The sequence below is a fragment of the Eschrichtius robustus genome, chromosome 11 (genome assembly GCF_028021215.1).
Source record: "Eschrichtius robustus isolate mEscRob2 chromosome 11, mEscRob2.pri, whole genome shotgun sequence".
Taxonomy (NCBI): domain Eukaryota; kingdom Metazoa; phylum Chordata; class Mammalia; order Artiodactyla; family Eschrichtiidae; genus Eschrichtius; species Eschrichtius robustus.
The window spans coordinates 57,959,523-57,985,555 of NC_090834.1; the positions used below are offsets into that span (position 1 = coordinate 57,959,523).

General features: G+C 39.3%; 1 long non-coding RNA gene across 1 annotated transcript in view; it reads left to right on the plus strand.

Moving 5' to 3' along the window:
- LOC137772115 (uncharacterized) overlaps positions 1–24,730 on the plus strand; it is an 81,300-nt gene extending 56,570 nt beyond the window's left edge. The window contains exons 7-8 of the long non-coding RNA XR_011075463.1: positions 7,659–7,739; positions 22,033–24,730. This is a non-coding gene — a long non-coding RNA (uncharacterized lncRNA). The remainder of the gene's footprint in view (positions 1–7,658; positions 7,740–22,032) is intronic.
- Positions 24,731–26,033: the final 1,303 nt, after the last annotated feature.

Here is a 26,033-nt window from a genome sequence, read left to right on the forward strand (position 1 = left end):
ATGAGCAAGACCACTGCTCTTTTCTGTCTCTATGACTGGGCCTGCTGCTGCTAATTAGAAGTTCTTTTCTATGTTTTCCTCCTTCAAATGCTTCCTCCAGATCGATCTCCTCTGAGAAGCCTTCTCAGGTAGCCTGAGTTTTACCAGTTCTGTGACTCAGCAGCAAGTTGCTTAATCTCTCTGAACCTTAGAGTCTGTATCTGTGAGACAGAGATAATAATATCTACCTTGCAGGATTGTTGTAGAAATTACGTGGGGTTATCTGGGCCATAGTAAGTACTCAACAAATGGCAAAAATTATGGTGTGCTTGTTCTTTTGCTGGGGGCTATGGAAACAGATAAATGAAATAGTCCCTGGCTCCAGAAGCTGAAGACTAGCACAGGACTCTCTGCCTGCTTTTGGCTCCACTTGCCCTTTAGTGAGCTGAAGCAGATTTTCACAAATGTAAATGGAAACTCTTCTAGATGTTTTTAGACACTGACACCATTATGTCATCCAAGTTCTCAGTTAGCATTTGAGTAACTCATCCTGAAGGCCTGGAATGCATCAGCACAGAGATCGTCTTATATTTAGTCACTAAGTGATTTGTCCTGAAGCATAAAGGGGCCGTTGGAATGCCTTCAAGAGGAACAGGTTCCAAATCACGGAGGCCACATGGAGGAGGCTCTGGAATTTCTTCAAGTTGGGTTCAAATCATGGCTCTTTGACCTCAGGAAACTTACACAATAACTCTGAGTATCAATTTCTTCATCAGAAAAATGGGGGTAATGATTCTCATTTCATAGGCGGTAACAAGAAACAGAGATGAAGTGTCAAGTGTTTAGCACAGTACTTGGCACATAGTCAATACCTAATAAATGTTAGTTTCTAATAAGTGAATATGAGTAGGTAGGAATGTGGTGGGCACACAGCTAACCTATGAGCTAAGGAATTGCAAGTAGGCCTTTGTTCAACACTTCCTTTGTGCTATCATCACAAAGACTCTAGTCTGGATAGCCCATTGGTCTGACCCTGCACACGGTCTCCTCTTAGTCTTCCAGTGGAAATGACTAATACTCAAATTCTTATTCCATTATTTAACTTGCAGAGTTGTCTTGAGTGAGACAATCAGCCTCTGGGAGCCTCAGTTTGTTTATAACATGCAGATATAAGTGCCTACCTTGCAAGAATTATGAAAGGAATAGAAATAATGAAAAGCATGTAAGAGTGCTGACACAGGTACTTAATGAACTGTGGCTAGTTATATTATAGTAGGAGGCCTTTATCTAACTAGAAGTTGGTCAATTGATCAAAAAAGTTGATTAAAGCAGGGAATCTTAGGACTTCCCTGGTGACGCAGTGGTTAAGAATCCACCTGCCAATGCAGGAGACACAGGTTTGAGCCCTGGTCCGGGAAGATCCTACATGCTGAGGAGCAACTAAGCCTGTGTGCCACAACTACTGAGCCTGTGCGCTAGAGCCCACGAGCCACAACTACTGAGCCTGCGTGCCACAACTACTGAAGCCCGTGCACCTAGAGCCCGTGCTGCACAACAAGAGAAGTCACTGCAGTGAGAAGCCTGTGCACCACAACGAAGAGTAGCTCCTGCTTGCCGCAACTAGAGAAAGCCTGAGTGCAGCAACAAAGACCCAACACAGCCAATAAATAAATTAATTAATTAAAAAAAAAAAGCAGGGAATCGTAAAAAAAAAGGATACAATCTTTCCTTCCCTCACCATGTCCTCCCAGTACCACTGAGATAATCAAACCTGTTGACTTCATCCGTAATGGTGGCTCCCATCCCCATTCCTGGCCCGTATGACAGGCATGAGTCACCTACCTACAAAGGCTAGAAATTCTGCTCCAGGCATAAAGTTTGGTTTGCAACCTTGAAGATTTTCCTGCTCAGAGACCAGATAAATGACCACAGGCCAGAGTAGGATGAGAAAAGGGTGGGGGTGGCATTCACTATGGACCACAGAAGAAGAAGATGTGGAGAGATCTGAAATGGGGGTAGGTAGTTAGGGAGGTTTGAAGGGAGGAGGAACCATGAAGTGGGAACTGCTTCTGTGACCAGCTGTCCCTCATGCTGCTGTCTGGAGGGGACCATGCACAGCCTACAGAATTGGGCTGCCCCTGAGCATCTGATTTGGAATGAGTTCTTTTGCCCTGGAGGACTTGGCAAGCTTTCCTTCCCTATCTGACCTTTCACATGTTAGCAACGTTGACTCTTGTCAGCCTCAGAACATAGGGAGAGGGGATATGGCCTCCTGGAGGGGTTATGATGTCCTGAAAGGAAGTCCTGACCCTGCTGTCAAAGTGGGAATAGACAGAACCAGTTTGAGCTGACCTCTGTGTTGGGATGATGGTGGAACACCCCACCTTTTTATGCATATTGCAAATTGCAAACTCTATAGATTTAGGGCTCTGTGTTTCTAAGTCAAATTGGAGGCTACTCCCGCTCTGAACTGGGAGCCATATAGTCAAGGCAAAATCCACCTGCCATAGGTGATGCTCATATTATAATCAAACGCACACTTCTGATTTAGTTGTTCTTGCAGCTTATAATTAGACCTTGTCAGAAAAAAAAAAAAAAAAAGAAACTTGAAAGCAGCTGTGTTTTGGTGCTATTCACATCTGTGACTGACCTAGTTTTTAAAAATTAAAAATGTGGCATTGGTATTTGTCACATCTTTGCGCCTTGCTCACACTCTTGTAGGATGAGCACTGAGAAGTGTTTTCTGAGCTGTGAGCGTATGGAGGAGGAAGGGCATTGTGGCTAAGGGCATTGACCAGCTCTCAAGCAAAATTCCAGAGGCATAGCTCTTCCTGAGATTTACCTTCACATGTTGAAAGGAAGATGGCAAAATAGACCTCTACAAATAGATGAGTTTTAGAGGTAAATAAGAGAGGATGTTGTTTATGCTGCGTTCTCAATGTTTTTGCCACCACTAGCCTAATGATAGAAGTGAGCTATAGAGCTGAAACCTTAATCATCAATCCTCCCATCCCATCCCTGGGTACAGAGGGTCTGGTTGCCAGGATACTCCCCAAAGCTTGCAGGAAAGTTGGTGGTTTATTCTAAAGAAACAGAATGAATTAGGACTATCCTCTGTGTCTGGGTTTTATTTATTTATTTTATTTTTATTTTTGGCTGCATTGGATCTTAGTTGTGGCTTGCGGGATATTCGTTGGGGCATGTGGGGTCATTTGTTGCAGCATGCGGGCTTCTCTCTAGTTGTGGCGTGTGGGTTTTCTCTTCTCTAGTTGTGGCGCACAGGCTCCAGGGCACGTGGGCTCTGTAGTTTGCAGCATGTGGGCTCTCTAGTTGAGGCGCATGAGCTCAGTAGTTGTGGCACACGGGCTTAGTTGCCCCATGGCATGTGGGATCTTTGTTCCCTGACCAGGGATCGAACCCGCGTGCCCTGCATTGTAAGGTGGATTCTTTACCACTGGACCACCAGGAAAGTCCCTGTGTCTGGATTTTAGACTTTCCAAGTATAATGGCTGGTTCTCTGCCTGCTCATTATAAAACAAAGCTTTCAGCCTCCTAACCACCCTCCCACGCAGAAGTCACAGGAAGCTCTCCTCTCTCCTCATTCTCAAGCATGTATAAACAACCAATGATGACTAGGCATAAAGGACAAGATAAACTAACATAAAATAATAATACTGCAGGAAGCAGAGATGACTCAGGGGAACAGACCAAAACATGAAATAAACATTTAAAAGAATCATCTAATTAGTATCCTCATAGAAGATGGTGCAGCCACAAAATAAGAACAGTTTGGTATTAAAAAGGAAAATGTCAGAGTGCAAAATCAGGGCTTTCCCAAAGTTGACAATAATCCTAATAATTTATATGACCTAACCGATAATGATGTGTGAGGCAGAAAGAAACTTTTCTAAACTATCAGCTACAGGGAATGAATTTTGATCAACCATAGAGACAAGACTGAGTTATCTTTCTATTCTCTCTATTGAAAATTATAAGATCATTGTCCTATGAAGAGGTTATCAAAAAGTAAACAGTTAAAAGTTGTAGGGGAAAAAGTGTATGGAGGTGTGTCAGCTTTTTAAAACTTGTAATTTTTTGTAATTTCTTTTCTCACTCTAAATAAAAATTTATTGTCAGATATAATTTTGTATTTATAATTTAATATTCTTTTCTTAAAGAGACCTCCCTCTTCCTGACTCCACACACCGCCACCAATTTTCTAACTTTCAGGCCCCACGAAGCCTGGATTTGCCCCTGGCAGTGCATTGTTTGCAGATAGAACAGAGAAGATGGCAAACAAACTGCAGAAGAAGATATACCATAAGATTTCAATTCAAATACCTTTCAAATACACAACTCTCACTATCTATTGATTATAGCTACACATGCAGGTAGTAAAAGTGTGAAAACAGACTAGGAGGTACACATCTAGTTTACGAGAATGGTTGCTTTGGAGTATGGGGTGCTCTGTTTTCACTTTTCTGAAGCAAAAATGAAAAAATGTTAACATGTATTTATTTTGAATGGTGGACAAGTGGATGTTATTTTATTCTCGGTGATTTTCTGTTTTCAACTTAAATTGTATAACTGTATTCAGATTCCCTCAGAGTTTGGAAGGCATTGTCAATAGTCTTCTGGTATCCATGTCATCCTTTGCAGGTGACCTGATTTTCCCTTCTTTTTCCTTGTGGTCCTATTTCACAACAATCTGTCTAAGTATGGACTTTGAGTCCCTCATCGTGCTAGACTTCTGTGAACTTTCCAACTTGAGGACTCATGTCCTTCAGCTCCAAGTATTTCTTTTCTATTAGTTCTCTGTCAGTTTTGTCCTTGCCATTTCTGTTCTCTTTCTGGATCTCTTGTTAGTCAAACGTTAGACTTCATATTTTTGTCTCACATTTTATACAGGTTTTTCCCCCCATCTTTATGGGAGATTTCTTTTCCATCTTACAACTCTTTTGTTAAAAATTTTGGCATTTATATTTTTAATTTCCAATATTTTTTCCGTTTCATAACATCCTGTTTTTATTTTGTAGATGCTCTGTTTTCTATGAGGATACTAATTAAATGGTTTGAATTATAACAGTTTCTTTTTTGTGTTGTTTTGCAGTTGGGGTAGTTTAAACACACATACTAATGTGGGTTTTTCTTTAAAGAGTCAAAGGGTAGTGAGAGCTTACCCGTTATAAAATTGTTCAAATCTTGCAATATAGATACAGAAACATTTAAGGATTCTAAAATATATTTTCAAAACTTGGACGAGAAACCTGACACAAACAAAATGAAGAAAGTTTATTCAAAAAGTTGATGAAACTCTAATGTATCATTTTTTCCTAATATATCATTTTTAACTGAAATTTGGAAAGATGTTTTTAAAGGTTTCAATAAAATAAACGAGAAATGAGTCCTGATTTGGATGTGTATACAACTTCGTATAGACTATGGTATAATATATACTTGGTCTTTGTCACCTGGCAAAGTTCCTGGCACAGAGCTCCTAAAACCATGGGAGCTTCCTGAGTGATAGGATTATCTTTTGTTGTTCATTAGGAGCCCCTTTCAACCACACTTGAGTTTATACTAATGGATGACTCAGAATGAGGTCCCTAAATGGCTTTAGAATAGAGGCTGGTCAGCTGAAAGAGCAACCAATTTCATGTCCACTTTCATCCCCACTCTCTGACTTTCTGGATGGTGATGGGGACTGTAGATTGGGTTATAAAAACTCTTGAACTACAAGATTGAGAGAGCTTCTGAGTTGGTGAGCACATCCATGTTTCTGGAGGATGGCAAAAGCCTGACTCCCTGGGCACAGAGGTTCCTGTGTACCAGACCTTGATATATGTACTATTCATTTGTATCCTCATCTGACTATTCATTTGTATCCTTTATAATAAACTGTAAAAGAAAGTATAGCACTTTTCTGAGTTCTATGAATCATTCTAGTGAATTATCAAACCTGAGCAGGGGATCGTGGGAACCCCTGAATTTGTAATCTGCTGGGAAAAGATGTGGGTAGCATGGGCACACAATTAGAAGCCAGAAGACAGGGGAACTCATTCATGTGGTCTTACAGTCAGCTCTGGAGGCACTGAGCAGAGTGGAGAAGTGTGGAAAGTGGATCTGGAGAACAAACAAGAAATCTGGCACATCCCTTGCCTAGAAGTTATGCTCATTAATGCAGTAACCTCGTCTATCTTATACTTCATTATGCCCTAGTGCCTAGAACAGACCTGATGCATAACAATAACAGCTAACAGGGTGTTTACTATATCCTGGGTACTTCTATTGGGCTTTACATGTATTAAATTATTATTATTATTTTTAAAACAAAACCTACCAAATCACAAGTAAGGGATGATTTTTTTTTCTTTTATAAATTTTTTTTCTTTTATAAATTTATTTATTTATTTTATTTTTGGCTGCGTTGGGTCTTCATTGCCACTTGTGCACTTTATTTAGTTGTGGCGAGCAGGGACTACTCTTCATTGCGGTGCTTGGGCTTCTCGTTGTGGTGGCTTCTCTTGTTGCGGAGCATGGGCTCTAGGCATGTGGGCTTCAGTTACTATGGCTCGCGGGCTCTAGAACGTAGGCTCAGTAGTTGTGGCACACGGGCTTAATTGCTCTGTGGCATGTGGTATCTTCCCGGACCAGAGCTCAAACCTGTGTCCCCTGCATTAGCAGGCGGATTCTTAACCACTGTGCCATGAGGGAACCCCTATATTAAATTATTTAGTCTTCATGTCAACTGTATTAGTTATTACTATTAGGTATTATTATCACCATTTTCTAGGTGATAAAACTGAGGCACAGAGAAGGCTAGATTTTACATATTTGGACTCCAACCCAGGTCACTTGACTCTGTGACCATCACTCTTTTTTTTTTTAATTTAATAATATATTTGATTTAACCCAATATAACCTAAATATTTTCACTTTAACGTGTAATAAAATAAAAGGCATTAATGTGCTTTTTTTGTTTTTGTTTTTTCTTTTTTCCTTTTTTTCTTTAACATCTTTATTGGAGTATAATTGCTTTACAATGGTGTGTTAGTTTCCGCTGTATAACAAAGTGAATCAGCTATACGTATACATATATCCCCATATCCCCTCCGTATTGGGTCTCCCTCCCACCCTCCCTATCCCACCCCTCTAGGTGGTCACGAAGCACCGAGTTATTCTCCCTGTGCTATGCGGCTGCTTCCCACTAGCTATTTTACATTTGGTAGTGTATATATGTCCACGCCACTTTCTCACTTTGTCCCAGCTTACCCTTCCCCCTCCCTGTGTCCTCAAGTCCATTCTCTATGTCTGCATCTTTATTCCTGTCCTGCCCCTAGGTTCTTCAGAACGAATTTTCTTTTTTTTTTAGATTCCATATATATGTGTTAGCATATGGTATTTGTTTTCTCTTTCTGACTTACTTCACTCTGTATGACAGGCTCTAGGTCCATCCACCTCACTACATTAGGCCCCATTAGTTTATTTTTGTTTTTATTTCCCTTTCTCTAGGAGGTGGGTCAAAAGGGATCTTGCTGTGATTTATTTCATAGAGTGTTCTGCCTATGTTTTCCTCTAAGAGTTTTATAGTGTCTGGCCTTACATTTAGTTCTATAATCCATTTTGAGTTTATTTTTGTGTATGGTGTTAGGGAGTGTTCTAATTTCATTCTTTTACAGGTAGCTGTCCAGTTTTCCCAGCACCACTTATTGAAGAGGCTGACTTTTCTCCATTGTATATTCTTGCCTCCTTTATCAAAGGTAAGGTGACCATATGTGCGTGGGTTTATCTCTGGGCTTTCTATCCTGTTCCATTGACCTATATTTCTATTTTTGTGCCAGTACCATATTGTCTTGATTACTGTAGCTTTGTAGGATAGTCTGAAGTCAGGGAGCCTGATTCCTCCAGCTCCATTTTTCTTTCTCAAGATTGCTTTGGCTATTCGGGGTCTTTTGTGTTTCCATACAAATTATGAAATTTTTTGTTCTAGTTCTGTGAAAAATGCCATTGGTAGTTTGATAGGGATTACATTGAATCTGTAGTTTGTTCTGGGTAGTATAGTCATTTTCACAATCTTGATTCTTCCCATCCAAAAACATGATATATCTCTCCATCTGTTTGTACCATCTTTAATTTCTTTCATCAGTATCTTATAGTTTTCTGCATACAGGTCTTTTGTCTCCTTAGGTAGGTTTATTCCTAGATATTTTATTCTTCTTGTTGCAATGGTAAATGGGAGTGTTTCATTAATTTCTCTTTCAGATTTTTCATCATTAGTATATAGGAGTCTTTTGTGTCTCCATACAAATTTTAAGATGATTTGTTCTAGTTCTGTAAAAAATGTGATTGGTAACTTGTTAGGGATTGCATTGAATCTGTAGATTGCTTTGGGTAGTAGAGTCATTTTTACAATATTGATTCTTCCAACCCAAGAACATGGTATATCTCTCCATCTGTTGGTATCATCTTTAATTTCTTTCATCAGTGTCTTATAGTTTTCTGCATACAGGTCTTTTGTCTCCCTAGGTAGGTTTATTCCTAGGTATTTTATTCTTTTTGTTGCAATGGTAAATGTGAGTGTTTCCATAATTTCTCTTTCAGATTTTTCATCATTAGTGTATAGGAATGCAAGAGATTTCTGTGCTTTAATTTTGTATCCTGCTACTTTACCAAATTCATTGATTAGCTCTAGTAGTTTTCTGGTAGCATCTTTAGGATTCCCTGTGTATAGTATCATGTCATGTGCAAACAGTGACAGTTTTACTTCTTCTTTTCCGATTTGGATTCTTTTATTTCTTTTTCTTCTCTGATTGCTGTGGCTAAAACTTCCAAAACTATGTTGAATAATAGTGGTGAGAGTGGGCAACCTTGTCTTGTTCCTGATCTTAGTGGAGATGGTTTCAGTTTTTCAGCATTGAGAACGATGTTGGCTGTGGGTTTGTCATATATGGCCTTTATTATGTTGAGGTAAGTTCACTCAATGCCTAGTCTCTGGAAGGTTTTTATCATAAATCGGTGTTGAATTTTGTCGAAAGCTTCTTCTGCATCTTTTGAGATGATCATATGGTTTTTCTTCAATTTGTTAATATGGTTTATCACATTGATTGACTTGTGTATATTGAAGAATCCTTGCATTCCTGGGATAAACCCCACTTGATCATGGTGTATGATCCTTTTGATGTGCTGTTGGATTCTGTTTGCTACTATTTTGTTGAGGATTTTTGCATCTATATTCACCAGTGATATTGGCCTGTAGTTTTCTTTTTTTGTGACATCTTTGGTTTTGGTATCCGCCTGATGGTGGCCTCATAGAATGAATTTGGGGGTGTTCCTCCCCCTGCTATATTTTGGAAGAATTTGAGAAGGATAGGTGTTAGCTCTTCTCTAAATGTTTGCTAGAATTCACCTGTGAAGCCATCTGTCCTTCCTGGGCTTTTGTTTGTTGGAAGATTTTGAATGACAGTTTCAATTTCAGCGCTTGTGATTGGTCTGTTTATATTTTCTATTTATCCTGGTTCAGTCAGAAGGTTGTGCTTTTCTAAGAATTTTTCCATTTCTTCCAGGTCGTCCATTTTATTGGCATACAGTTGCTTGTAGTAATCTCTCATGATCCTTTGTATTTCTGCAGTATCAGTTGTAACTTCTCCTTTTTCATTTGAAATTCTGTTGATTTGAGTCTTTTCCCTTTTTTTCTTGTTGAGCCTGGCTAATGGTTCATCAATTTTGTTTATCTTCTGAAAGAACCAGCTTTTAGTTTTATTGATCTTTGCTATTGTTTCCTTCATTTCTTTTTCATTTCTTTCTGATCTCATCTTTCTGATTTCTTTCCTTCTGCTAATTTTAGGTTTTATTTTGTTCTTCTTTCTCTAATTGCTTTGAGTGTAAGGTTAGGTTGTTTATGTGAGATTTTTCTTGTTTCTTGAAGTAGGATTGTATTGCTATAAACTTCCCTCTTAGAACTGCTTTTGCTGCATCCCATAGGTTTTGGGTCATTGTGTCTTCATTGTCATTTGTTTCTAAGTATTTTTTGATTTCCTCTGTGATTTCTTCAGTGATCTCTTGGTTATTTAGTAGTGTATTCTTTAGCCTCCATGTGTTTGTATTTTTTGCAGTTTTTTCTCCTATAATTGATAATAGTCTCATAGCGTGTTGGTAGAAAAGATACTTGATACGAGTTCAATTTTCTTAAATTTACCAAGGCTTGATTTGTGACCCAAGATAAGATCTATCCTGGAGAATGTTCCATGAGCACTTAAGAAGAAAGTGTATTCTGTTGTTTTTGGATACAATGTCTTATAAATATGAATTAAGTCCATGTTGTTTAATGTGTCATTTAAAGCTTGTGTTTCCTTATTTATTTTCATTTTGGATGACCTGTCCATTGGTGAAAGTGGGGTGTTAAATTACCCTACTATTATTGTGTTACTGTCGATTTCCCCTTTTATGGCTGTTAACGTTTGCCTTAGGTATTGAGGTGCTCCTATGTTGGGTGCATAAATATTTACAATTGTTATATCTTCTTGGATTGATCCCTTGATCATTATGTAGTGTCCCTCTTTGTTTCTTGTAATAGTCTTTATTTTGTTTTTATTTATTTATAAATTTATTTGTTTTATTTATTTATTATTTTTGGCTGTGCTAGGTGTTCGTTGCTGTGCGCGGGCTTTCTCTAGTTTCCATGAGCTGGGGCTACTCTTCATTGCAGTGCATGGGCTTCTCATTGCAGTTGCTTGTCTTGTTGTGGAGCACAGGCTCTAGGCACGAGGGCTCAGTAACTGTGGCTCGCAGGCTCTAGAGTGCAGGCTCAGTAGTTGTGGTGCACGGACTTAGTTGCTCTGTGGCATGTGGGATCTTCCCGGACCAGGGCTTGTACCCGTGTCCCCTGCATTGGCAGGTGGATTCGTAACCACTGCACCAGCAGGGAAGTCCAATAGTCTTTATTTTACAGTCTGTTTTGTCTGATATGAGAATTCCTACTTCAGCTTTCTTTTGATATCCATTTGCATGGAATATCTTTTTCCATCCTCTCACTTTCAGTCTGTATGTGTCCCTAGGTCTGAAGTGGGTCTCTTATAGACAGCATATATACGGGTCTTGTTTTTGTATGCATTCAGCCAGTCTATGTCTTTTGGTTGGAGCATTTAATCCATTTACACTTAAGGTAATTATCGATATGTATGTTCCTATTACCATTTTCTTAATTGTTTTGGGTTTGTTATTGTAGGTCTTTTCCATTTGTGTTTCCTGCCTAGAGAAGTTCCTTTAGCATTTGTTGTAAAGCTGGTTTGGTGGTGCTGAATTCCCTTAGCTTTTGCTTGTCTGTAAAGGTTTTAATTTCTCTGTCGAATCTGAATGAGAGCCTTGCTGGGTAGAGTAATCTTGGTTGTAGGTTTTTCTCTTTCATCACTTCATATATGTCCTGCCACACCCTTCTGGCTTGCAGATTTTCTGCTGAAAATTCACCTGTTAACCTTATGGGGATTCTCTTGTATGTTATTTGTTGCTTTTCCCTTGCTGCTTTTAATATTTTTTCTTTGTATTTAACGTTTGATAGTTTGATTAATATGTGTCTTGTCGTGTTTCTCCTTGGATTTATCCTGTATAGGTTCTTTGTGCTTCCTGGACTTGATTAACCATTTCCTTTCCCATATTAGGGAAGTTTTCAACTATAATCTCTTCAAATATTTTCTCAGTCCCTTTCATTTTCTCTTCTTCTTCTGGAACCCCTATAATTTGAATTTTGGTGCATTTAATGTTTTCCCGAGGTCTCTGAGACTGTCCTCAATTCTTTTCATTCTTTTTTCTTTATTCTGCTCTGCAGTAGTTATTTCCACTATTTTATCTTCCACGTCACTCATCCGTTCTTCTGCCTCAGTTATTGTGCTGTTGACTCCTTCTAGAGAATTTTTAATTTCATTTATTGTGTTGTTCATCATTGTTTGTTTGCTCTTTAGTTCTTCTAGGTCCTTGTTAAAAGTTTCTTGTATTTTCTCCATTCTATTTCCAAGATTTTGGATCATCTTTACTATCATTACTGTCATTATTATCATTATAATTATTCAATTATCTGAATTCTTTTTCAGGTAGACTGCCTATTTCCTCTTCATTTGTTTGGTCTGGTGGGTTTTCACCTTGCTCCTTCATCTGCTGTGTATTTCTCTGTCTTCTCATTTTGCTTAACTTACTGTGTTTGGGGTCTCCTTTTCACAGGCTGCAGGTTCACAGTTCCTGTTGTTTTTGGTGTCTGCCTTCAGTGGGTATGGTTGGTTCAGTGGGTTGTGTAGGCTTCCTGGTGGAGGGGACTGGTGCCTGTGTTCTGGTGGATGAGGTTGGATCTTGTCTTTGTGATGGGCAGGACTGCATCCAGTGGTGTGTTTTTGGGTGTCTGTGAAATTATTATGATTTTAGGCAGCCTCTCTGCTAATGGGTGGGGTTGTGTTCCTGTCTTGCTAGTTGTTTGGCATGGGGTGTCCAGCATTGGAGCTAGCTGGTCGTTGAGTGGAGCTGGGTCTTAGTGTTGAGACGGAATTCTCTGGGAGATCTGTCACTGATTGATATTACGAGGGGCCGGAAGGTCTCTGGTGGACCAATGTCCTGAACTTGGCTCTCCCACCTCAGAGGCTCAGGCCTGACACCTGGCCAGAGCACCAAGACCCTGTCAGTCACACGGAATTATCAAGATAGTGGTCATTGGCAAGTGAAACCACAAGAGAAGAGGCCGTGCTATGCCTGGTCCTGCTGAGCAATTTTCAGACTTCAGCTCATTCTGGCAACAGGGCAACTGGGTCGACGACACAAGGCAGGACAGGGTCCATGAGGTGGGTGGCACTCATCTGGTGCGTTACCTGAGGGGCCTGGTCGAAGCCCTCGGGGAAGGCAACAGCGGCCAGGACTCCGGCCTCCTGTGGCTGCGGCCTCTTTGGGGTCTCCCTCCTGGTGTCAGGTCGCTCTCATTCCTGCTTTGGCGGTGGTGCCTTTACCCTGAGCTTCTTCACTGGGCTAGTGTTCCCTGAGGCAACGTGTGAAAAGTGCAAACCTCGCTTGACCCTCACTCTTTAAAAAAAAAAAAAACTTTCCCCCCAGCTTTATTGAGATATAATTGGCACATAACATTGTATAATTTTAAGGTTTAAAATATGTTGATTTGAAACGTTTATAAATTGCAAAATGATTACCACCATAGTATTAGTTACCACCTTCATCCGGTAACATAGTTACCATTTTCTTTTTGTGGTGAGAACATTTGAGATACACTCTGTATCAAGTATATGATAGAGTATTATTACCTATAATCACCATGCTGTGCATTAGATCCCCAAACTTGTTAATCTTGTCACTGGAAGTTTATACCCTTTGAGCAATATCTCCCCCTAACTTCCATCCCCCAAGTCCTGGTAACCACCACTCTCCTCTCCATGACCCTCACTCTGAATTGCCATATTATTGTGCTCAGCAGAGTTACTCTCTTCTTATGCACCATCACTCCTTACAACCAGTACCCACCCATCTTTTTTTCTTTCCTGAAGCTACAGCTTTCTCTTTAAAAAATGCTCCTTCAGAGAGTTAACTCTCTGCCAATTATATCTAGCATATAGTGCATCTTCCAGCTGAAAAGAGTAGGACCTTTAAGTTCTGAATTTGGGATAAGAAAACAAGTCCACAAGAGTGACCAGTTATTAAAAATAGAATGAATTCTACTCAGATTTTCTAGAAAATATATATTTTGGCTGCATGACCGATTGTATTGTCAAACTGCCAATATAACATTTGTGTATCTGGTGAAATCTTGGAGAAGCAATAGGGCAGGGAAGTCTATGATTTTACTTGATAGGAGGCCACACAGAGAAAAATAATAATAAACATCATTTACTTTTTTGGGGCCTATGATTATCTCATTTAATTTTTAAAAAAAAATTATTTTTTTTTAACCCTTTGACCAACATCTCCTCATTCTTCCCAACTAGCCCCTGGCAACCACCATTCTACTCTCTGTTTCTATGAATTTGGCTTTATTATTTTTAAGATTCCACATATAGGTGAGATATTGCAGTATTTGTCTTTCTGTCTGACTTATTTCATTTAGTGTAATACCTTCAAGTCCCTCCATGTTGCAAATGGCAGGATTTCCATCTGTTTATGGTTGAATTTTTTAAAAAATGTGTGTGTGTGTGTGTGTGACATTTTCTTTATCCATTCATCCATTGACAGACACTTAGGTTGTTTCCATGTCTTGGCTATTGTAAACAATGCTGTGATGAACAATTAGGGTGCAGATCTCTCTTCAAGATAGTGATTTCATTTCCTTCAGACATATCACCATAAGTAGAAGTGCTGAATCATGTAATAGTTTTATTTTCAGTTTCTTGAAGAGCCTTCATACTGTTTTCCAAAGTGGCTGTACAATTTACATTTCCACCATCAGTGCACAAAGGTTCCCTTTACTCTACATCCTCTCTATCACTTGTTATTTCCTGTCTTTTTGATAATAGCCGTTCTAACACATGTGAGGTGATATCTCATTGTGGCTTTGATTTGCATTTCCCTGATGATTAGAGTGTTGAGCATCATTTCATATACCTGTTGGCCATCTGTGTGTCTTCTTTGGAAATATGTTCAGATCTCTGCCCATTTTAAAATCAAATTATTAGTGTTTTTGCTGTTGAGCTGTATGAGTTCCTTATATATTTTGGATTTTAACCCCTTATCTGATATATGGTTTGCAAATATTTTCTCCCATTCCACTGTTTGCCTTTGCATTTTGTTGACCATTTCTTTTGCTGAAGAAGCTTTTTAGTCTGATGTCCCACTTTGTTTTTGCTTTTGTCGGTTGTGTGTTTTGGTGTCATATCCAAAAAATTGTTGCCAAGACCAATGCCAACTAGCTTTGTCCCCATGTGTTTTTCTTTTTCTAGGAGTTTTATGGTTTAAGGTCTTACATTTAAGTTTTTAATCCATTTCTAATTAATTTTTGTGAATGGTGTAAACATAGGGGTCCAATTTCATTCTTTTACATGGGAATATCCAGTTTTCCTAGCACCGTTTATTTGAAAAGACTGTCCTTTCCCTGTTGAGTATTCTTGGCTCCCTCGTCAAATATTAGTTGACCAAACGTGCATGGGTTTATTTCTGTGCTCTTGATTCTGTTCCATTGGTCTATGTGCCTGTTTTTATGCATTTAATCTTTAAGATATCTTTCTGTGGTAGTTGGCATTTGCTTCATTTAAACTCAAGGAAACTGAGCCAGAGAGAAATGTTTTGCCCTAGGTCACATGGCTAAAATGTATTCAAGTCATTTTGATTCCAAAGCCTGTGTCTTCAACTATATCACCTTACTGCCTGGTATGGCATGTGGAAATTGTTCCTAAACCTCAGTAAACTTCCCTGTTTCTCTTGTTCCCACATATAAGAATATAGGCATAGGTATAATTGGATTTACATTTATTATTTCCATATGGGGGAACATGTACTTTCACATAATTTTGTATTATAAACAACACCTTGTAAATTAATAATAACCCAGTAATTTAATTGCATTTATATTGAGAGTGTGTTGCAAGTTGTTTAAACAGCACCACTTCAGAGGCAGCCGCACACATCACCACAGAACTGTGAGTGCAGAAATGAAATTTAGAGAGATAATACTTACATCAGCTTCAGCAATGAGGGTATGGATGAGTCATGATTGAACCATGATGTATACATATCTTAAAGTCTACTTATTAGAAAATTATAGGACAAAAGTGCTGCTGGTGCAAATATGTGTCACTGCGTGTTCTCTAACACTTAACAACCTTAACAAACAAAAAAGGGGAAGCTAAACTAACAGTAATTTTAAATTAAAGAGGAAGAATATCAGCAATTGAAAATCACAACAAACTGAAGACAATACTACAACGAGGATTTAGTACTCTGATAACAGAGAGTCCGTTCCCCAAATTAAGAGCGTTCCAGCTATCTGGGTGAGGTAATGAGCGGCAGGAGGCAAATCAGGGCTGTGAAGATTGGCCTGGCAGACAGACTTCTTAGTGGAATACTGAATTTAGACTCTTTAATAAATTCTAGTAGCCACCCAATTTTAGTTTATGAATATCACATTTTATTAATGGATAATTCACTTAGTAGGTGCCTAATGAAAATGAAAGTTTATAAAATTTTGAATTTTGGAGTCATTTTGATGCCCATCAGTAAGACTCACATCCATCAGTAGATGCCAGCTCATTTTTAAAGAATCCTTTACATAGAGGGAAAAAGCAGAGAGGATTAGGGTCAGAAAAGGCTGGTCTTAAAAGGCTGGTCTTTCCAGGTCTGAGACCCTGAGCAAGAATCTCAGCTGGACTGAGCTTGAGAGTCTGCGAATCACTCAGTGGTGTGCTGGAACTGGCTCATATCGGTGTTGGAGAGCTGATTGTTAAATTTCCAAGAATTCTGCAGGCCAGTTGTTAAGCCATTGGTAGCTTGATATCAGCAACAATGGGAGTATTACACTACAAAAATCAGCAAACACTACAAATCAGGGATTTTTTTTAGATGGTTTAAAAATTTTTTTATTGTGGTATAATTGGTATATAACACTATATAAGTTTGAGGTGCACATTATAATTTAATATTTATATACACTACAAAGTGATCTCCACAATAAGTCTAGTTACCACCTGTCACCATATTGCTTATCCCTTTCACCCATTTTTCCCATTCCTCAACTCCCAACACCTCTGTTAACCATCAATCTGTTCTCTGTATCAATGAGTTTTGTTTTGTTTTATTTGTTCATGCATTTTGGTCTTTAGATTCCGCGTATAAGTGGAATCATACAGTATTTGTCTTTCTCTGTCTGACTTATTTCACTTAGCATAATACCCTCAAGATCCATCCATTTGTCAAAAATGGCAAGATTTCATTCTTTTTAATTCTTTTTTATGGCTGAGTAGTATTCCATATATATGGAATATATATAAAAATATATATTTTATATATATTCCATATATATAAAACAATTTCTTTATCACTTCATTCATCATTGGACATAGTTGTTTCCATATCTTGGCTATTGTAAATAAAGCCGCAGTGAACATGGGGGCACATATATCTTTTCAAATTAGTGATTTCGTTTTCTTGGGAAAACTGGAATTGCTGGATAATATGGTAGTTCTATTTTTTTTTTGGATGCTCTGGGTCTTCGTTGCTGTGCGCGGGCTTTCTCTAGTTGTGGTGAGCGGGGGCTGCTCTTTGCTGCAGTCCGCAGGCTTCTCATTGTGGTGGCTTCTCTTGTTGCAGAGCATGGGCTCTAGGTGCGGAGGCTTCAGTAGTTGCAGCAGGTGGGCTTCAGTAGTTGTGGGATGTGGGCTCAGTAGTTGCAGCGCACATGCTCTAGGGCACACAGGCTTCAGTAGCTGTGGCACACGGGCTTAGTTGCTCTGTGGCATGTGGGATCTTCCTGGACCAGGGATCGAACCCATGTCTCCTGCATTGGCAGGCAGATTCTTAACCACTGCACCACCAGGGAAGTCCTGGTAGTTCTATTTTTAATTTTTTGAGGAACCTCCATAGTGGCTGCACCAGTTTACATTCCCGCCAACAGTGCACAAATGTTCTCTTTTCTCCATATCCTTTCTACCACTTGTTATTTCTTGTCTTTTTGATAATAGCCATTATAACAGTTGTGGTTTTGATTTGCATTTCCCTGATAATTAGTGATGTTGTACATCTTTTCATTTGCCTGTTGGCCATCTGTCTGTTTTCTTTGGAAGAATGCCTATTTATTATAGATTCTCCAAGTCAAGGACTCCCCCCAACCCCCCAGAAAACTGGCTTACCAGCATACCATTGTTTCATTCTTCCCTTCCCTCTAAAATATCACCGAATTCTGCAAAAAAGGAATAATGATTCCTCTATGAGGATTAAATTGTTTTGATATTGAACCAAAGCTAGGTAATCAATAAATATTCATTTTGTAGGGTGGCTACTAGGCATGATCCCATTTAATTCCTTTAGAGGTAGATGTTATCATCCTCAAGGAGAATTACATTTTTGAAAATACCTGAGAACAAACTACTGATGCTCAAAACATTACAGATGAACTTCACAGCTATTATATTGAGTGGAAGAAGCCGGACACAAAATAATACATACTGTATTATTTCATCTCTATGAAATTTAAGAACTGATAGAAGTTCAAGAACTGATGGAAGATTATAGAAGCCAGAAGAATGCTTATCTCCAGCGGAGAGGAGAGTGGTGACTGAGAAGGGGTGTGAAGGAAACATTTGAGTGCTGGAGCGTTTCTCTATTGTGATCCAGATGGGGGTTACACAGATGCATAAAGATGCAAAGATTCATCACAATATACGCTTAAGATGATTGCACTTTATCATAAAAGTAATTTTTACTTCAATAAAAAATTTAGTAAAAGGTATGTTATACTAAAATTAAGAGAAAAAGAAGAATCTGAGAAAGTATGTTTTATAAACTGGAAAGCACTTCAAAGTCTCTTTTACCTTAAAAATCTGAGATGCCTTTGACAGCCTCCCTTCTCCTAGTTTCTCCCTCTCTGTGGCCACTCCTCAGTCTCTCTAAGGTTCAGTTGGCTTTTCTCTGCCTGTCTTGTAAGCATTGTGTCCCCAGAGTTCTGTCCTTATAACTCTCCTCACTTTACGTACTATTGACAATCTCTGTAGCTCCAACTCCCAGCACAATTTCCTAACCTCCAGGTCACACCCTTTTCTCCTCTGTACCCATACTCATTCACTGAACAACTACATACTGGGTTGCCTTTACTGGGTGTCTTATGTCAAGTACTGTTCTTGACACTAGGCCATGTCAGTCAATGAAACAGACAGAGATCTTTGCCTTCATGGAGCTTATGAGCCCAGATCGCTCTCCCTGGGCCTACCAAGACTCAGGATGTCCCAAATGATCTCATTATCTTCATCTCTTGATTCTCCCTAACCTCAAACTTGTTTTTCCCACGCATCCTCCATCTCTGTGATTACACTGTCATCCTCTCAGAAACTCGGAATCATCCCTGACCCCGCTTCAACAAATCACCATCGGCTGACTATTCCATGTCCTGAATATCTCTCAGAACCCTCCACTTGTCTGTATTTGCACTGCCCTGCCTCATTCTCATTCTTTCCCATTTAGCTTACTAACTGGTCTCTCTGCCTCCAGTCTTCTTCCTGCCTATCACTCTCCATACAGCCGCTAGAATGATTATAAAATGCAAATCAGGACAAGTTGCTTTCTGCCTAAACCTGTCCAGTGAAAGTCTAAATTCCTTACCTTGTTCTCATATTCTCGGCTGTCAGGATATAAGCATAGCTGCTGAAACCTGGGTTCACATCCCTGCTTACCAGCATAACCTTGGGCAAAATTGTATTATCCTTTCCATGCCTTACTTCCCCATCTATAAAATGGGAATGATAATAGTACTGACCTCGAGTTGTTATGGGGATTAAATTTATTATTGCACACAAGGCACTAAGAACAGTGCCTGGTCCTCAGTATATACTCAAGAAGGCTGGTTTTCTTTTAGACGGTGCTGTAATGTTTAAACAAGTTAAAACATCTAAGAGGCTTTGCACAGCACCCAGCCTGTCTTAAATACTCTGTAATGTCAATGTTGTTGCCTCTCTAGCCTTACTTCTTGCCCCTTTTCCACACAAACCTGACTCAGCCCTATGGGGCTGGCTATGGTTCTCTTTCTTACACGTCCCTTGGTTCCTCCCTTTCCTGTCTTTTTCCTGGATGTCTCCCACCGATCCTTCAAGTCTCTGCCCAGGCACCAGCCCCTGGCTGCCTCAGCCCAAGTTGGATTCGTGGCTCCTCCTCTGTCTCTCCCTTTTAGAACCTGTGCTTGCCTCTATTACAGAATGTAGTCATTGTTTATTTAAAACATACTAAGAAGCATCCATCAACAGATGAATGGATAAGCGAAATGTGGTATATACATACAATGGGATATTATTCCGCCTTAAGAAGGAATGAAGTACATCATGGATGAACCTAGAAAACATTGTGCTAGGTAAAATAAGCCAGGATTTAGAGCCAAGATTAGAACAGTTAGGCTAAATTGCTCTAAATCTTGGCTTCACCAGGCTGTGTGACCTGGTGTAAGGTATACAGCTTCTCTATGTTTTAGTTTCTTCATCTGTAAAATTAGGTAAATTTCCTTTATAAAGTTGTTTGAAGTAATGTGTGTAGAATACTTGACATATAACCTGGATAATGGTAAGCAGCCAATAAGTGTTTTCCCTTATTATTGTTCAGTTGTGATCTCTTTGGGCACAGGCTCTATGATCTCTGTCACAGTTCATTGATATGGTTTCAGATTCCACATTGCAACCAACCTTGAAGAACATATTGCAACAGATTAAATGTAGAAGCAGATATAATAATCCAGTTGTGTTCCATTGGTCTAGATAGTAAAAAGATTTTTTAAAAAATGCTACTCTTCTTGCTAGATTTTTTTTGTTTGAGTAAATATAGTTATTTTCTGTAAAACTTTTTCTTTATGTTAATGTACAAAGGAATTACTAATGTTATTTAAAAATAAATTAGTAAGTATTTAAAATTTTCTCAGTTTTAATTTCTAATATGGTAAATGTTGATAGATAGAACCTATATAAACAATGTTCTTTGGATCCTCAGTAATTCTTAAGAGTGTAAAGGAGTCCTGAGACCAACAAGATTGAGAACCACTGTCCTGCCTTGCAGTTGGATCCCTGCCACACCACCCAGGACAACTGGCCTCCAGTCTGAGCTTTAACACTTCACAGGATGGGGAGGTCATCACCTCCTGGAGCAGCTGGTTTTATCTTTGGGCTACTCTGCCTCTTAGAAAGTTCTTGCAATGAGTCAAAAATCTTTGTTTTGGAGGCTCCCACTGACAGTTCTTAGACCCACCCCTTATTTTCACACATTGCAATTTGGAACCCTCTTCCAGGTCTGGAAGACAGTCATCAATTCCCCTTTGTGGTGGCCCCAGAGGGAGTCACCCTGTCCTTCGTGTGACTAAAGTGCATATGTATTTTTCTGAGTCAGCCAGTGATTTGTAGGAAGCATTGCCAAGCTAGATAGCTCACAACTGCTTTTCCAGGAACCAGAAGATTATCTCCAGTCCCACACTGAATTTGAGAAACTCATTTTGTTGTTGTTTTTACCAATAAATTAAAATTTTCCATTATAAATCACATATGCTTCTTAAGGAAAATAAAGTAGGGAAAAAGAGACTTAAAAATGAAAATGGGGTCATGATTAATGCTGACTTTCTTGTCTTGGCATCTAGCTCCCTTTCAGGCTTGCCCTGAATGCCATTTTTTTCAAGCAATTCCTAAAGCAGTTATGTGTACTATGCCTCCAGAGGTCTGCCAGGTTGACAGGCTGCCTGCTGCCTGGTCAGTCCCCAGCCCTTTAAGGACAGCTGAGGAGGGGCACTCAGAGGAAACAGGAAGCTCTCAAGGAACATGATTCTTGTGCTATCTGAAGGCATTTAAGGCCAGATCTCTCCAGGCAAGGTGGGGTCAGAGGGGATAGACGCTTTACTACAACAGAGATTGGTGAATTTTTTCTGCATTTTTTGGAGGTAAAAAATGAAGTTCTTATGGAAATTCTACTTCTGGGAATCTATTCTAAGGAAATGATGAGAGATTTAGATGGTGTTATGTGTCTATCATTATTCATAAAACTTGGAAACAAGCTAAATATTCTACAATAAACGTTCAGTTTGAAAACTATCTATAAGGGAATAGGGGGTATATGGGAAATCTCTGTACTTTTCCCTCAATTTTGTTGTGAACCTAAAACTGCTCTAAAAAATGAAAATCTTAAAAAAGAAACCTGTCTATGTGCTTGTATATTCTGTGCTGTTTAATAATAAATTACATTTACAAAATCTTTTTAATGATGTGGGAAAATTCTCAACATAGAGTCTTAGTTGCTTAGTATATGACTAGCGTACAGTTTTTATATAAGTATTTGTTGACTGTAAATTGAAAAAAGCAGATAAGAAACTATACATACAGTACAGTCTTGATTGTATAAATATTTTTGTTACAGAGTGAAAAAAATGGATGACACCAATGTATCTCACATGGAGGGAACTGTCTTTGTGAAAACTCTTTGAAATGCCCTGCAGACACAGATGTCAGCAGATGCCCAGCTCAGACAAGGGGAAGCTGTTTTGCATGAAACAAAGAGAGGAATATGGTTTATTGCTTGTGAAAAGGAGGGGGAAAAAAGAAGGTATTGGTCAACACTCTTGCAATTGCAAATGACAGAAATTTAACTCAATGTGGCTTAAGGGAAAACCCAGATATCTAGTTAGACATGGTTGGATTCAGGAAGTCAAACTTTGTCATCCATATTTGCGTTTTCTCTCCATCTCTTGATTCTGTTTTCCTTTGTCTTGATTCACTCTCAAGCAGGCTCTTCACTTGTGCTGGCAAAGATGGGCACTAGCAATGCTAGGCTGACCTTTCTACCAGCTCAGTGACCCCAGGGGTAAGAGTCCTTCACTCACCAAGAGTTCCCTCAAGCCTATCCCTGAATAGCAGTCTGGCCGGGGAGATGGAATGTACCGATTATCTGGGTTTCGTCACTTGTTTGGATCACTGGAATAGGATGGGGTCAGCCCTGCTCAAGTCATTTAGAAGTTCCAAAAATAATTTGCAGAGTTCCTGGCATGGAGCTTCTAGAACTCTTGGAATTTCCTGAGTGACTAAAGTGTCTTTATTATTCATGAGTCCCTTGGATCACTCCTGAGTTTATGCTAATGAGGGGACTCATGGTGGGACCCTGCGTAGCTTCAAGATGGAGACTGGTCACCAGAAAGACCAACCACTGATTAGAAGGTTGGGACTTTGAGCCAGCCCAACCTCCAGGGAGGGAAGAAGGATTGGAGATTGAGTTCAAGCGCATGGTCCATGATTTAATCAATGAAACTCCAATAAACCTTTGGACAGCAAAGCTCAGTGGAGGTTCCTTGTTGGTGAACTCATGTTGGGAAGATGAGGTGCCCTCATCCCATGGGGAGAGGGCACAGAAGCTCTGTGTTCAGGACCCTTCCAGACCTTGCCCTATGTGTCTCTTCATTTGGCTGGTCTGATTTGTATCCTTTAAAACTCTAATTGTAAGTATAGTGCTATCCTCAGTTTTGTGTCATTCTGCTGAATTATAGAACCTGAGGGGGGTTGGAGGAACCCTCTGGATTTGTAGCCAGTTGGTTGGAAGTATGGGTGGCCTGGGCCCGCACTTGCTCCTGGTGTCTGGAGTGGGGGCAGTCTTGTTGGGGACTGTGCCCTTACAGCTGTGGAGTCTGACAATAACTCTGGTTGCTTAGTGTCAGAATTGAAATTGCAGCACAATAGATGATGTCAGAATAGTTGGGGTTGAAACAGAATAGGACTGAGTCTGGATCCATGCACTGCAGAACAGTGGAAGAGGTGTGGAGCCAGGAGCCTAGAGGCCAGGTGGTTATGATAACAGAAGATCACTGGGAAGAAACTGAAATCTTGAAGAGGGCTTTGGATTTTCACAAGATAGGGAGTTGGAGAGAAGAGGAGTTTAAGCCAATTTTATCTCAACCTTTCAGAAGAGGAGGGTCCCCAGCTGAACTGAGTTACATACATTCATCTTTGCTATAAGAATCTGTGTTCACAGGTTTTCACTTTTATGCAGTGATTACAGCTACTTTTTCCAAGTGAACAAACTTCTTTCACTCACTTACGGTCAGACTCACTTATCTTACACATGTGCATTCAAAGGCCTTCCAGTCACTCTCAGAGCCAGGTGTAGAAGCAGAGAATGGAAGTGCTGGCTGATGCAGGATAGTGGATTTGCAAGGCGAGTGCAAGAAAAAGTCAAGAGGGCAAAATACATCAACGAGGATGTGTCTGTTCTGTCTGTAAAAGCCCCAAATGCCAGAAAGTTCAGTGGTGTGTGTGTGTGTGTGGTGGCAGCACATATCAACTCAATGTTTTAGGGAGCAGGCTGAACTCAGGACCATATCAGCTCACATAAATTAACATTCCCACTTCTGGCTGGTTTGATGAATACTTCTGGTTCATAAGTCAATGTGTGAGTTTTCCCATAGAGCAGGCCCTCCACAAAAACCTAATTGTATTTTCCTCACAAATAATCACTGAGAATGGTTGAGTCTTATTCCCTTTGTCTTTTGTTTTTAAACCAGGGTTAATAATAAAATAAACTTGAGTTTAGTTTTAATAAGCCATCGTCACAATCAGGATCATAAACATATCCGTCACCCCCAAAGTTTTTGGTGCCCTTTGTGATCTCCCTCCCACTCTTTCTCCCAAACCCAGACAACAACTGATCTCCTTTCTGTCACTATAGATTTGTTCACATTTTCTAGAATATTTTATCAATGGAATCATATGCTATATATTCTTTTTTTAATGTGTCTTCTTTCACTCAGCATAACTTGTTGAGATTCATAAATTGTTCATTCTTTTTTATTGCTGAGTAGTATTCCATTGTATGGATATACCTCAATTTGTTTATCCATTCACGTGTTGATGAACATTGGTACAATTTGATAAGTTTTGATGTACATATACACACGTGGAGCCATTGCTCCAACCAAAATACCCATCACCACCAAAAGTTTATCTCCAGTGTTTGGCTACTACAAATAAAACTACTATGAATATTCATGTAAGAGAACTTCTATGGATATAGCTTTCATATGTTTTCTCTTTAGTAAGTATCTAAGATTAAAATTATTAGATCATTTGGTAGGTATACATTTAACTTTTTAAGACACTTCCAAACTGTTTTTTAAGAAACTGTTTTCTAATCTAGTATACATCACCACTCTTCTAAATTCTCGCCAACACATGGTTTGGTAAGTCTTTTTAATATTTTACATTCTAAAAAGTATATAGTGGTATTTTATCATGGTTTTAACTTGCATTTCCATAATGGCTAATGATATTGAGGAACTTTTCATATGTTGTTAAGATTTTTATGCATTTTCTTCTTGTCTTTTTCCTGTTCTTTATATGTATATATTAACCCTTTACTATATGGGAAAAAAATGCTTCCCCAAATTTTTGCTCATTACTGAAATTTCATATTGATGGCTAATAATTTCTGTTACAATTAATGTAATAACTATGGTGTTTTTCTAATGGAAAAGTAGGTCTAAGCTTGATATTATAATAATATTGATAGTGAACTCCAACCTTTAGGTAACTCTAAATTGTGTCATTTTATGAATAAAAGGTGAAAAGTTCTGAAGCAAGTGAGAACTTAGCAGCAGTTGCAGTATTGATGTTAGCCATTTTCTTATTTTTTGGCAGCTCTGAAAATCAATGTGATCTGACTCTGCAATGAGTTTGGGAACTGCTTTGCCCAAAATCAGAGTGATTTTTGTAAAAGCTAAAACATTTATTTCAGCTCAACATGGTGGCCTCAGAGAATACATTTAGCAGAGAACATCAACTAATGCAATCTTACTATATTTTCAGAGACTCTGAATGTTCATCTTTAAATGGAATATTCTCTTTGTATTAGGGGACTTCCATAAGCTGCATTTATAGCCACCCTGGGCATAAATTCAGTGTGTAAAATCTGGTTCAATCTTCCCATTCCAGATGAGGAAACTGGGGCCCTGGGAAGTAGAGATTTGCCCAAGGGAACCTGGTGAGATAGTGGCAGTGAGCACAGTTTAGGTAAGGTGGGCAATGCTCTCTACCCTGTCTCTTCTCTGAGTGAGATCAACAGTGAGTAAATTATAAGACCATAGAAAGTGAGTGCTGAAAGGAGAATTAGAGACCACCCAGTCTACTCCTCTTATTGTAAAGTGAGAAAACTGAGGCCTGTGGCAGGGGAACAGCATGTCCAAGGCCATGCATAGCAAGTTTATCACATAACTGAGACTGAAAGTTGGGTCTCCTGATGCTTAGTTTTCAGGATGGCTGAGCAGGTCTGCTGCCTCTCCAGTGAATGAGGGGCCAGAGTCCGGGACTTCGCACAAAATTTTGATGGGATTTGGAAGATTTCCTTGTGGAGGTGACAAGCACTCGAGTTGTCTTTGT